Source organism: Canis lupus, chromosome 4, assembly GCF_011100685.1.
Source record: "Canis lupus familiaris isolate Mischka breed German Shepherd chromosome 4, alternate assembly UU_Cfam_GSD_1.0, whole genome shotgun sequence".
Taxonomy (NCBI): Eukaryota; Metazoa; Chordata; class Mammalia; order Carnivora; family Canidae; genus Canis; species Canis lupus.
This window is the reverse complement of record NC_049225.1, coordinates 13,992,751-14,004,247: the sequence shown is the minus strand read 5'-3', so window position 1 is coordinate 14,004,247 and position 11,497 is coordinate 13,992,751. Positions and strand designations below refer to the sequence as shown.

General features: G+C 37.1%; 1 long non-coding RNA gene across 1 annotated transcript; it reads left to right on the top strand.

Moving 5' to 3' along the window:
* The first annotated feature begins 1,173 nt into the window (after window positions 1-1,173).
* On the top strand, window positions 1,174-11,261 carry LOC111095456. Its single transcript, XR_005357858.1, has 3 exons — window positions 1,174-3,258; window positions 6,311-6,360; window positions 11,224-11,261. It is a non-coding gene; the product is annotated as an uncharacterized LOC111095456 (long non-coding RNA).
* The last annotated feature ends 236 nt before the right edge of the window (window positions 11,262-11,497 follow it).

The following is an 11,497-nucleotide window of genomic DNA, read 5'->3' as shown; positions in this document are numbered from 1 at the left end:
GGGACATCACCTTTATGGGGAAGAGAGAAAAAAACAACCAAGGAGCCCTCTGTGAAGTTGTGCATGTTGCCAAGTTGAATCCAGTGCCAAGCTAAATCCCTACCACATGGTACATATAAGTTGAATCTCTTCCAAATGCAGGGCTCCTTCTTAAGTAGCTGTGTTGACTAATTACTTTCATCAGGATAATTGCACCTAAGAAAAGGGTACAATTATTTCTACTGAGTAGAATGTTGACATCATTTAATGAAGAATTAATGCATGTGGTGACAAACTATGTATTTAGAGAGGAAATAAAGCACTTACCAACAATCTGTTTCCAAGAAAGAATTTTTAAGCATGTCTGGTATGCTCTTAAGTATTCAGAATGAAGCTAATACCCATTTCCACAGCACACAAGACTCAGCCTCTATCTAAGCCCATGCATGCCAATGAATTGACATCCACTAGGCTCGAGTGGGTTCTACATCATGGTTTAAAGTCATAGCTGCAATTCAATTGGGCTAAGGTAGTACCCACTCACATCATCATATCTCAAAGTGACCTTCCCAGTCACTGTTCCACACAAAGAGTAACCCACATCATCCTTCTTTGTGGGGATGACAAATTTTATAAAACCATAATGCAGAGGGATTACAGTTAAAATCTCCAAAGTATTGACTAGGACCTAGAATAGTCAAGAGACCTAAAATTTATTCTTTCATATATTCAATGAACACATAATGACCAATCAACTATTATATGGAAGGTGCTATTCTAATTGCTACATAATAACCCAAAAGGAATCTACATTCCAGAGGTTTGTAACCACAAAAAGACCATTCAATCATTAATTCAACATATCTCTATTGGTAACGATGGTGAACTTTGTGGTCCACTGCCCAAATACTCTTTTAAGACTGACAAACCCATTTCTCCAGCTTCCAGGAGTACAGACTGCTAATAGCTCACAACTGAGTTCCTCCCCAGGAATTACTCTAAGCTGAAAGAATACACATCCCCCTTCCTGGAGGTTTCTGCATCCAGTGACTGGTGGTGCTAGAGTACTAAGGCTCTTGACTCACTTAGAACAACTGTGAAGAACATCACAGTTCCAGATATCAACATAGAATCAACTGAGGCCCTTCTTGAAACTATGTCACAATTCAACTTCTCCCTTTGCCCAGTCCAGCAACTCTCACTCATCACAGCTGTTATTATTAAAAGCACTCTTCAGTTAACTTCCTGATGCAAATTTCAGTCTCAGTCACCTGAGGAAGCCAACCTGGGACAATTGCTGCCAAATATGATTCTAGGATGACAACTATAAAATGGAATTTACAAGCTGGATCATCACCTAGCTCCAAGATGAGAATCCCATTACTAGTGTACAGTTATGGTGCAACTATTTAAAATCCCACTAATGGAGAACTGAGATGGAAATGAAACCCCAAGGGTAAAATACTGCCAACATAAGGTGGTACAAGACGCTAAGGGCCTTGCCAGTAATATAAAAAAGACTCATCTCCTGCAACCAGAGGACAGGAAAACTGCAGATCGAACCCAGACAGAGCTGCAGAGAGAGCTGACTTCTCCATACCAGGTTGTTTTTTAAAATATAGGCAGTGTTCTGGTTGGGAAGGAGTAGGACATGGAGACTTGAGATGGGAACATGTTGGTTGATGCATTAGGAAAACTTGAACCTTTGGAGACGTTCAGACTGCCCTGAATCCTCTAGCTATTCAAAAGTAGTCCACTCCTCTCTCTTTAAAGTCTTGCACTCCTCATTCCACTTTTGCTCATATATGGTACAGATGCTTTTGTACTTCCAAAATAACCTATACCCTTTATGATCTGCTCCACATTTTCTCCTGGCCACCAGTTCATGGAGAAAGTTATAACAATCCATCAGTGATAGTTAACCTGCTAAAGGAACTTAAAAACTATATATCAAAGAAGCTGTACCACCTAGTCAACATTTCTCAGCAGGAGCCAGGATAGTTTACATGCATCCTGGGTATGCTGTATCAAGGAGAACAGAATGTGAAGTTGGAAAGGGATGAGTTTGTCAATATGTGAGCAGTCTCTTGTGATCCAAGATTTACACCCCATCAAGGACCCCAGAAGACAGTGCTAATATGTTGCTAGGATGATTCTTAGAAGCTTGGACAAAGCAATAGCCCACACCTAATGAAGTAGAATTGAGACAGATGGCAAAGACAGTAATCAAAAGATTCAGAGAAGTGAGGCTGCTAGATAACATATAATACATAATCCATAAAACCAACCCATTTATAATGTTCTAAGAAAGGGCCTAGAGAGCAATCCATTTACCAAAGTGTTAAGTGACATTCCAGTAAGATGGGCACTAGCATCAGTAAGCTCAGTGACAGCTGTCTTTGGTCTTCCAGGGCAATGAGAGATTCTGCTAAAGAATTAGGCTCCCCAATAACAATGGACATGAGAGGATCCTCATATAAAAGATATAGGTAACTCAACCCACTGAAAATAACCCACTTAACTGAAAAAAGCAAGGGGAACACAATTATCTTAATAAATAGTAAGGTCAAAGTAGTAATCAAGGAAGCTGACCTCTAAAGAACCATGGAAATGGTTAATAGAACACGGTACTCCAAATGTCATGATAAATGGGCAGCCTTTGAAAGTATTGCTCAAGATGTACAATGAAAAGAAATTAAGGATGGATGATCAAGAGGCTAGAGGTGGACATCTCAATAAAGATTCACAAACTTGTCCGATATCCAGACCTGAGCCTTTCTCAGTCCTGGAATACACTGGCTGATGGAAATGTCATGTCTCCAGGAAAAAGAATTCCATAACACCATGAAAGGTTGCTTGGTAATGATTATTACATAAGGGATCTCTGTCCATTTACTCAAATAACTTCATACTTGAAAAAGAAATATCCAAATATTTGGATGAGAACTGTAGGACAGAGTCCAAATTGACATCTTTATCAAAGCATCTCAATGGACCTCTATTTTAGTGGGGCTAAATGGGTACATGCAATAAGTGGAGTTCTGGTCCATACCTGCCCACTATGGGTCCACTGAGGACCATGGACCTACTCCATCATCATTTCCCTAGTCTCTGGGTGTATAATTGGAATAAATATTCTTGGTAGTTGTTAGGACCTATACACATCTCCTTTAGTCTGTAGGTTAAGAGCTATTATAAGAAAAACCAAGTGGAAGACTAAGAAACAGCCTTCTTACTCTCCTTCCAGCCAAGACTGTATGCTGGGACATCCTCTCCAAAGTGAGTGACAAATCACAGCGTCTCATAACCTCCATCAATATGAAGGAAGCACAATGTGTGGTAGGCCTTTTTAGGTTCTGGATACAACATATTCCACACTTTGGAATACTGCTTCCACCCATTTACTGAGAGACACAGAAGACTTATGGCTTTGAATGAATCCCAGAACAGGAAAGAGATCTGCAACAGGCCCAAATTGTAGTGCAAGCAGTCATTCTATTTGGGGCATGAGACCTAGCAGACCTTATGGTATTAGAGGTATCTGTGTTGACAATAGATGTGTAGAGTTTATGGTGAGCTCTAATATGAGAATGATATTACAGACTTCTAGGTATATTTTGATAGCAAGGCTCATTCTATCTACTGAAGAGATTTCTTGGCCACTTAAAAAAATATGCTATTCATTCCTGGCTGGAATAGAATATCAGATCATGGAACACCAATTGATCAGTGGCCCTAGCTTCCCATCAGGAGCTGGATTTCCAAACCCATCAAGGCATAAGGTTCAGAGGACTCAGCAGCAATTCATCGTTAAAATGGATGTGTTACTTTTGGTATCAGGTATGAGAAAGTACAGAAGGCACCAGTAAGCTATATGGGCAGGTGGCCAGACTCCCATGCCACACTCCACTATTTTATCAGTACCCCTCCCTCCAACTTATACATATGGCCCCATGGTGAGGGTGGGGAGGGAATGGAGGATGGCATATGATTCGGTGATAAAGAAGGAAAAAGGTCAAATAGGTTTATTTGAACCATAAACTGCCCTGTACTTCTCACCTCCTCTCCTAAATGATGGTCTATGAAACTGTCTTGGAACGGTGGTGCTAGATGCCACCTGGTGTTTGAACAAGGTTGCTATCTGATAAAATAATTAGTTGCACCATTACTTTTTACTCATTCATTAAATAGCTACTTGTTGAGCCCATACTTTGCATTACCCTGGGTATGAGAAGGACACAATAAGTAAAACAGACAAAAATGTCTTCCTTCAAAAACTCAGTAGCTACATGCAAAACAATGAATCTGGACTACTTTCTTATACCACACACAAATATAAACTCACAATGGATTGAAGACTTAAATGTAAGGCCTGAAACCATAAAACCTCTAAAAGAAAACATGGGCAGTAAACTCCTGGACACAGGCCTTAGAAGTATTTTTCCAGATCTGTTTCCCAAGACAAAGGGAACAAAATAAAAATAAACAACTGGGACTATATCAAACTAAAAAGTTTTTGCACAGTGAAGGAAACTATCAACAAAATTAAAAGGTAATCTGAATGGGAAAGATATTTGCAAGTGATATATACAATAAGGGGTTAATATCCAAATTATATAAAGAACTTATACAGCTCAACACCAAATTAAAATTTTAAATTAAAAAAAAATTAAAAATGGGCAAAGGACTTGAATAGACATTTTCCTAAAGAAGGCAGATAGCCAATAGACACACCAAAAGGTGCTCAACATCACTCATCATCAGGGAAATCAAAACCATAATGAAATATCACCTCACAACAGTAAGAATAGTGATAAATTAGAATAAATTAGAATAAAAATAAAGAAAAGAAAAGAAAAGAAAAGAAAAGAAATAACAAATGTTGACAAAGATGTAGAATAAAGGGAACACTCATGCATTGTTGGTGGGAATGCAAATTGATGCAACTAGTATGGAAAACAGTATGGGGGTTCCTAAAAATTTTAAAATAGAAATACTATATGATCCATTAATTCCACTATTGCGTACTTACCAAAAGGAAGTGAAAACACTAATTTGAAAAGATATATGCACCCCTATATTTATTGCTGCATTTATAATAGCCAAAATACAGAATCAACCAAAGTGTCCAAATAAATGAATGCATAAAGAAGATATACTGTGTATGTACAATGGAATATTATTCAGCCATAAAAAAGAATGAAGAATTGCCATTCACAACAGCATGGATGGACCTAGAGGGTATTATTCTAAGTGAAATAAGTCTGAGAGAGAAAAACAAATGCCATATGATTTTATTTGTATGTGGAATCTAAATAACAAAACAAAATAACAAGCAAACAAAAAATAGAAAAAGTTCCATAAATACAGAGAACAAATTGGTGGTTGCCAGAGGAAAGGATAAAATAAATTAAGGGGGATTAAGAAGTACAAACTTACAGTTATAAAATAAATAAGTCATGAGACTGAAAAGTATAGCTGAGGAAACATAGCCAAACAAAGATCTATTTACATTTCAGTGTAGGGCTCTTAAAAAGCAAGCAAGTAGAAGTTACAGTATGTATGGTGATAATTTCTACGGAGAAAAATAGAGAAGTTAGAGGGATTGGAGGTGTCTAGCTTCTACATAGAGGTCTGGTTTTGAATAACATGTTTTGGAAAGGTCTCCATGAGAAGTTTTAACTTTTGAGCAAAGGACTGAAGCATGTATCTGTGATATTAACATTCTAAGCAGGAAAAAAAGTAAATGAAAAGGACCACAGTCAGTGGGCATCTCTGAAATGTTCAAATGGGAAAAAGACAAATAGGACTGCAATCTAGAGAGGAAGGCGAAGTTGTTGGAAGTGAGCTCAGAAAGTAATGAGCTACCAGATTTTGTAGGTTTAGAGATCACTGTAAGGACTTGGAATTCTGCTCTTAGTGAAATGGGGAGCCATTAGAGGATTTTGAACAGAGGATGGATATGATCTTATATTTTAAAATAATTTATCTGGTCTCTGTTGAAGATAGACCATTGGTGAGATAAGAATGGGAGCCTTAAGTTGCTATTACCCAAGAGGGAGATAATGATGGCTTATACCAAGATGATAATGATATAAGTGATAAGTTGTATGAATTTGGATTTTTCAGGTCAAAAATTATTTGCAAACAGATTAAATGTAGGGTGAGGGAAATAGACAAGTGAAGGATGATTCTAAATGGTTTTTCCCTGAACCCAAGTGGATGGCCTTTGCATTATTTAAGAAGGAGAAACTGAGGGAGGAGCAACTTGGAGAAGAAAAATGAAGAATTGGCTTTTGTGCATGTTAAAATTGAGATCTCTATTTATTAGATACCAAGTGGAGATATTAAAACTCGACCAATCTGGAATATGTATTTGAGGTATGTATTTGGCTGAGGTATGTATTCAAGGATGATTAGTATGTGGGTGGTATTTAAAGCCATGAGGCAGATGAGACCTCTAAGTTGGTACGAGTAGATAGAAAAGCAAAGGAGCTCGATCATTAAGTGTTGGGATCATTCTACCATTGAGATTGGGGGAATCAGGAGAATCTGTAGAAGTGCAAAGGAGTAGCCAATAAGGTAGGAAAAACCAAGATTGTATGGTGTCCTTCAAGCCAAAGTATTTCTAGAAGGATGGAATGATCACCTGTGTTAAATAGTTCTGATAAATTAAGTAGAACATGAAGACTGACAACTGATCTTTAGAATTCCCAATGTGAAAGACATTGGCTTTGGTAAGAGAAGTGTCTTTATCAGTCTTCATCAATAGTCAGATCAGGATTCCACACACAAGTGCATCTCCTCTCCTCATTAGTTCCAACTCAGCAATCTAGCTTTCACAGCCTTTGTAAAGATGAAAAAATAATCTTTCTCTTTCTTTTCGCTTTCCCTTTTCTATTTCCCTATACACCTGTCTCTTCTCCTTTCACTCTACATTTTGCCTCTTCCTAAATAGAAAAATAATATAATGGTTCAAAACCTAAAAATGTCAAGGGAACAAGTATCATTTACCTCTAAATTTCTAACAGTTTCTCAATGTTTTCCTTCAGAATACTGACAACTGTCAACATCCACTTCTTATTATCTTTGCTTATCCACAGGAAGCAGGTTTTAGAATAAAACATGCAACATGCAACTTTTTTTTACCTAGCAAGTAATTGCAAATTATATTTCCACTATGTTTTCATTTCAAATGCACTATATATTAAACAAATATTAAAGGCCCTTCCTGGACTTTTTGGGAGCAAGAACCATATATTTTGTTCTAATTACCCTCCTTACCACGTGCCTTGTATAGTGATTTGCATTTGATAGGACTTCAATTAATATTTGTAAAATTGAATTAGTATTTTTTCTATGGATAAATGGTTAGTTCCAAAAAGCTTACCTGCAACTGAATTATAGAATACAAACTACTTACAAGATATAGATATGCTGTATGTGCCAAACTTTGCCTCATAGAGCAATAAGAGTGGTGGTAAGGAGACAAGCATACATGATGTCTCCACATAAGGGGTTAAAAATCAAATGGAGGAAGATATAAGTGGACCAGGTGAAGACCTAGGGGAAAAAACCAACATGTCCTGTCTAAAGGGGAGTTGCTACTCAATGTTAAATAAATGTAGCTATGTAAGAAGACGAGTCTAGTGTTGCTAGGTCATCCCATATCTTAAGAGAAGTTGGACATTCAAGTTATCTGAGTTTTTAAATGTTGGCTATGAATCCAATCTTCTTAAATGGGGGTGGAGAGGGGCCAAAAGCAACAGAAATGTTCATTGAAGGCTCTTCTACAGATTTGTCACCTCTGCCCTAAATAGGCATGAAAACTTCTGAGGAAAGGAACTAGTTTTAAAAACTAGCTCAGCTTGCTGCCTGTCACCCATCTAAATATGGCCCTAGGATATTTCATAGATGGTGGGGAGATAGGATTGCTACCATCATTCTAAAAGATTTATATTAAGGAGGCTACATTAAGTTTCATAAATTATATCATTCAGTAGGAACTATATCTCCATCTATATATCTACAGATACCAAGTACTTCTTTTAATGAGATAACCATTCAGACTGCCTGAGATGTCCCCAGTAAGCGATCTACATGCATGTTCTATTATTACCTCATAAATAGCATCATGGAAGGCTTTCCTATTTTTAGTTCTTTCATAGATTATTCATGAAGAGTTGTAGACCGTCTGTGAAATTCACTAACCTTTCTTCAATTCTCCCAAAGTAGTAGATTCCTTTTGGTGTACCTCTGTCTTCTGGAAACTGTTCCCTTCCTGTTCTGTTTCATTGAGCTGGAATCATCTTGGATGAAAAACAGGCTGGCATCCTCAAAATACCAGTGTGTGTGTGTGTGTGTGTGTGTGTGTGTGTGCGCGCGCACACACGCACACACTCATGTTGCAGCACTGTGGGGCTGGAAACTGGCTTTAAAATTTGTCCTAAAAACCAGGGTCATAAACTCAAATGTAATTATTTATCTTCCTCTTAAACAAGAGAAAAGCTTTTTTTTTAAAGCTCCCTAATGCATTTATTGGCTTTGCCCTGATGGAAGTAATTTGAACATATCCCTAAAGCATTCACCTCATTTCAGGGAGAATGTGGTTCTGGGATTGGGCACAAGCCTAAATACAGCATGGTTTTGTGCTAAACTATATTGACAAGTGAGAAGGTCTCTTACTCCCCACTGTTCCAAGGTATAATGTAACATTGAAATACATTCTACTCTCCCCTAGCATTTTCCTTTCACAGGCCCTAACCTGTTTTCTTAAACTAACCCTAATACCCTAATCCTGAGGAAGGGCAGAGGCCAACTTATTATTTATTTACTTATTTATTTATTTGTTTATTTATTTAAATTTCCTAGCACATGCAAGCAAATGAGCCAGAGTGAAGAAAGTTTTAGTAGGGGATCATATGGCCTCTGTGGGGATCAGGCAACTCTCCAGCTCTCAGTGGTTGTTCTAATCCTAACCTCCTGCTGGCTGGAGAATTCCTTTCAGATTTTTGGGTTGCTTTCACATAAGTGATATTATTCAATGTTTCTGGCTATCTTGTATGTTTGGGGAACAGAAGAGACACTGATTATGACCCTTTAACAGGTGAAAAAAAAAATAAAGACGAGAGTTAAATGGTGGTGGAAGGAGAACCAGAAATAGTTCTCTTGGATCACCCATAGAGCCTCTTTGCTATTTGTGGCTACTTTTTCTAGACAGATCCAGCTGCAAACAGACAGCATATTCCAGCTTGGAGACTTGTCCTTTTCTCTAACTGGAAGGTTCTTCACACAGAGGGCTGTCTTCACACCATTTAACATCAACTAAGATGCCACTGTACAAAGAGGCCTTTCCTGACCACTCTGTCTAATGTCATTCTCACTTCTCTGCCAGTCACTCAATCACAACATATTTTCCCCTTGATAGCACTGAAAATATCTTCTCCATTTACTTTTTAACAAGTGTATGTTTCTATCTACCCTCATACTATGTACCATGAAAGCCAAGAGGATGTCTCTCTTTTTCATTCTTGTGTCTCAAAAACTTAAAACAGTGCATGGCACTTTGAAAATATTCAATAAATATTTGCTAAGTAAATGACTTCCCAATGATTTGATTTACTATATACTTTAATCAGTAAAATTCAAAAAATCACAATAAATGGGAAAGGTATTGTATGAGAAATCAGAAGACTGGGGTTCTAGTAGGAGTCCCCACTACTTAAAAGTGGCCAAAATCTAACATATTGGTTCCTGTATGGCAGCATATGGTTGAGACATCCTAGGCCATCTACATCATTACTTATAGCTTCCCCCTTGAACTCTCATGTCTCATCAACCAATTCTCTTCCTGAATTAAGAACATTACCATTTCCTCACAGTGAAAACTTCTAGTAATACCCATTCTTAACCATAGAGAAAAGAGAAAATAGCTTTACCAAAATCATTGGCTCAAATATTCCAAACTTAAATAGCCTATGAGGTAATATATTTCCTTAATTCTTAAATCTCAAAGTCCTGATCCTAACTGACTGTAGAAGGCCCATTTTTTTCCAGGTTTCCTTGCCCACATGTCTCTAGGAAACTCTAGAAAAACTTAGTATGATTCTCATATATATCCTAATTGTGGCTCACTATCACAGCCAACCAGTTGGCCTCATGCTACTGGTCTGTTCCTTCACAGATTTCCTCTTACCATCTTGAAATCATTTTCTGTCCAGCTACTATTGCCTAACACTGAGTCATTTTGCCTCTGCTTTGGTAACAGACCTTTCCGTCAGGTCTCCATGACTGTGGAGACCAAGATGTAGTCTTAGCATGTGCTAGAGACAGACAAGAATAGCAACAATAAAGAACTTAAAGGCAATATAAGTTGTGACTACTCTCAGAATTCACTAAACCTTTCTCTAGGATCTTCATTGATTTTTTTTCTCTTCACCATTTCCTTCTTTTTGCCTACTTTGAGTTTGCTTTATTCTTTTCCTACATTCTTCAAGTGGAAACTTAAACAATTGATTTTAGACCTCTTTTTCAATATAAGCTTTTAAAGACATAAATTTCACTTTCAGCAGTGCTTTAACTGCATCTCACTAATTTTGATATGCTGAGTTTTCATTCAGTTAAAAATATGATCTAATTTCCCTTTGATTTCTTCCTTTATAAGTTAACTAGAAATGTATAGCTTCATTTTCAAGTATTTGGGGATTTCCCAGATAGCTTTTTTGTTATTTATTTCTAGGTTAATTTTAAAATCTTTTGGTTAGTTGAGGTTTATTCTATGGTCCAGAATAGAGCCTACCTTAAAGAATGTTCAATGTGCACTTTAAAGAATATGTATTCTCCTGCAGCTGGGTGAAGTGTTCCATATGTGTTCCATACATTCAATTAGGTAAAGCTAGCTGATAGCATTTGTGTTCTAAATAACTATCATTGTTTCTAATTGTTCTAAAAAGAAGGGAGTTTAGAAATCTCCTACTATTATTATAGATTTGTCAATTTATTCCTTCCGATTCTATCACTTTTTACTCCATGCATTTTGTATATTTATTATTAGGTCCACACATTATTAAGCTTTCACATAAGTGCATTTGTTCATTATTATAAATTCGCCTTTATCTCTTATGATTCTTTGTTCTGAAGTTATCTTTGTCTAATAATATAGCTAATTTATATTTCTTATACTGCTTGCATGCTATATCTTTTTGTGTTCTTTCGCTTTTAACCAATATCTATCTTTTTAAAAAGATTTTATATTTTTATCTGAGAGAGAGAGCATGAGTGGGGCAAAAGGAGAGGGAGAAGCAGACTCCCAGCTGAGCAGGAAGCCCAATGCCAGACTCAATCCCAGGACTCCAAGATCATGACCTGAGCCAAAGGTAGACGTTTAATCCACTGTATTTCCTATAGACGCATATTTTTGGATCTCATCTTTATCCAGTTTGACAATTTCTGCCTTTAAACAGGAACGTTCAGAATATTTAAGTTGAATGTAGCTATTAATAGGTTTGGTGTAAATCTA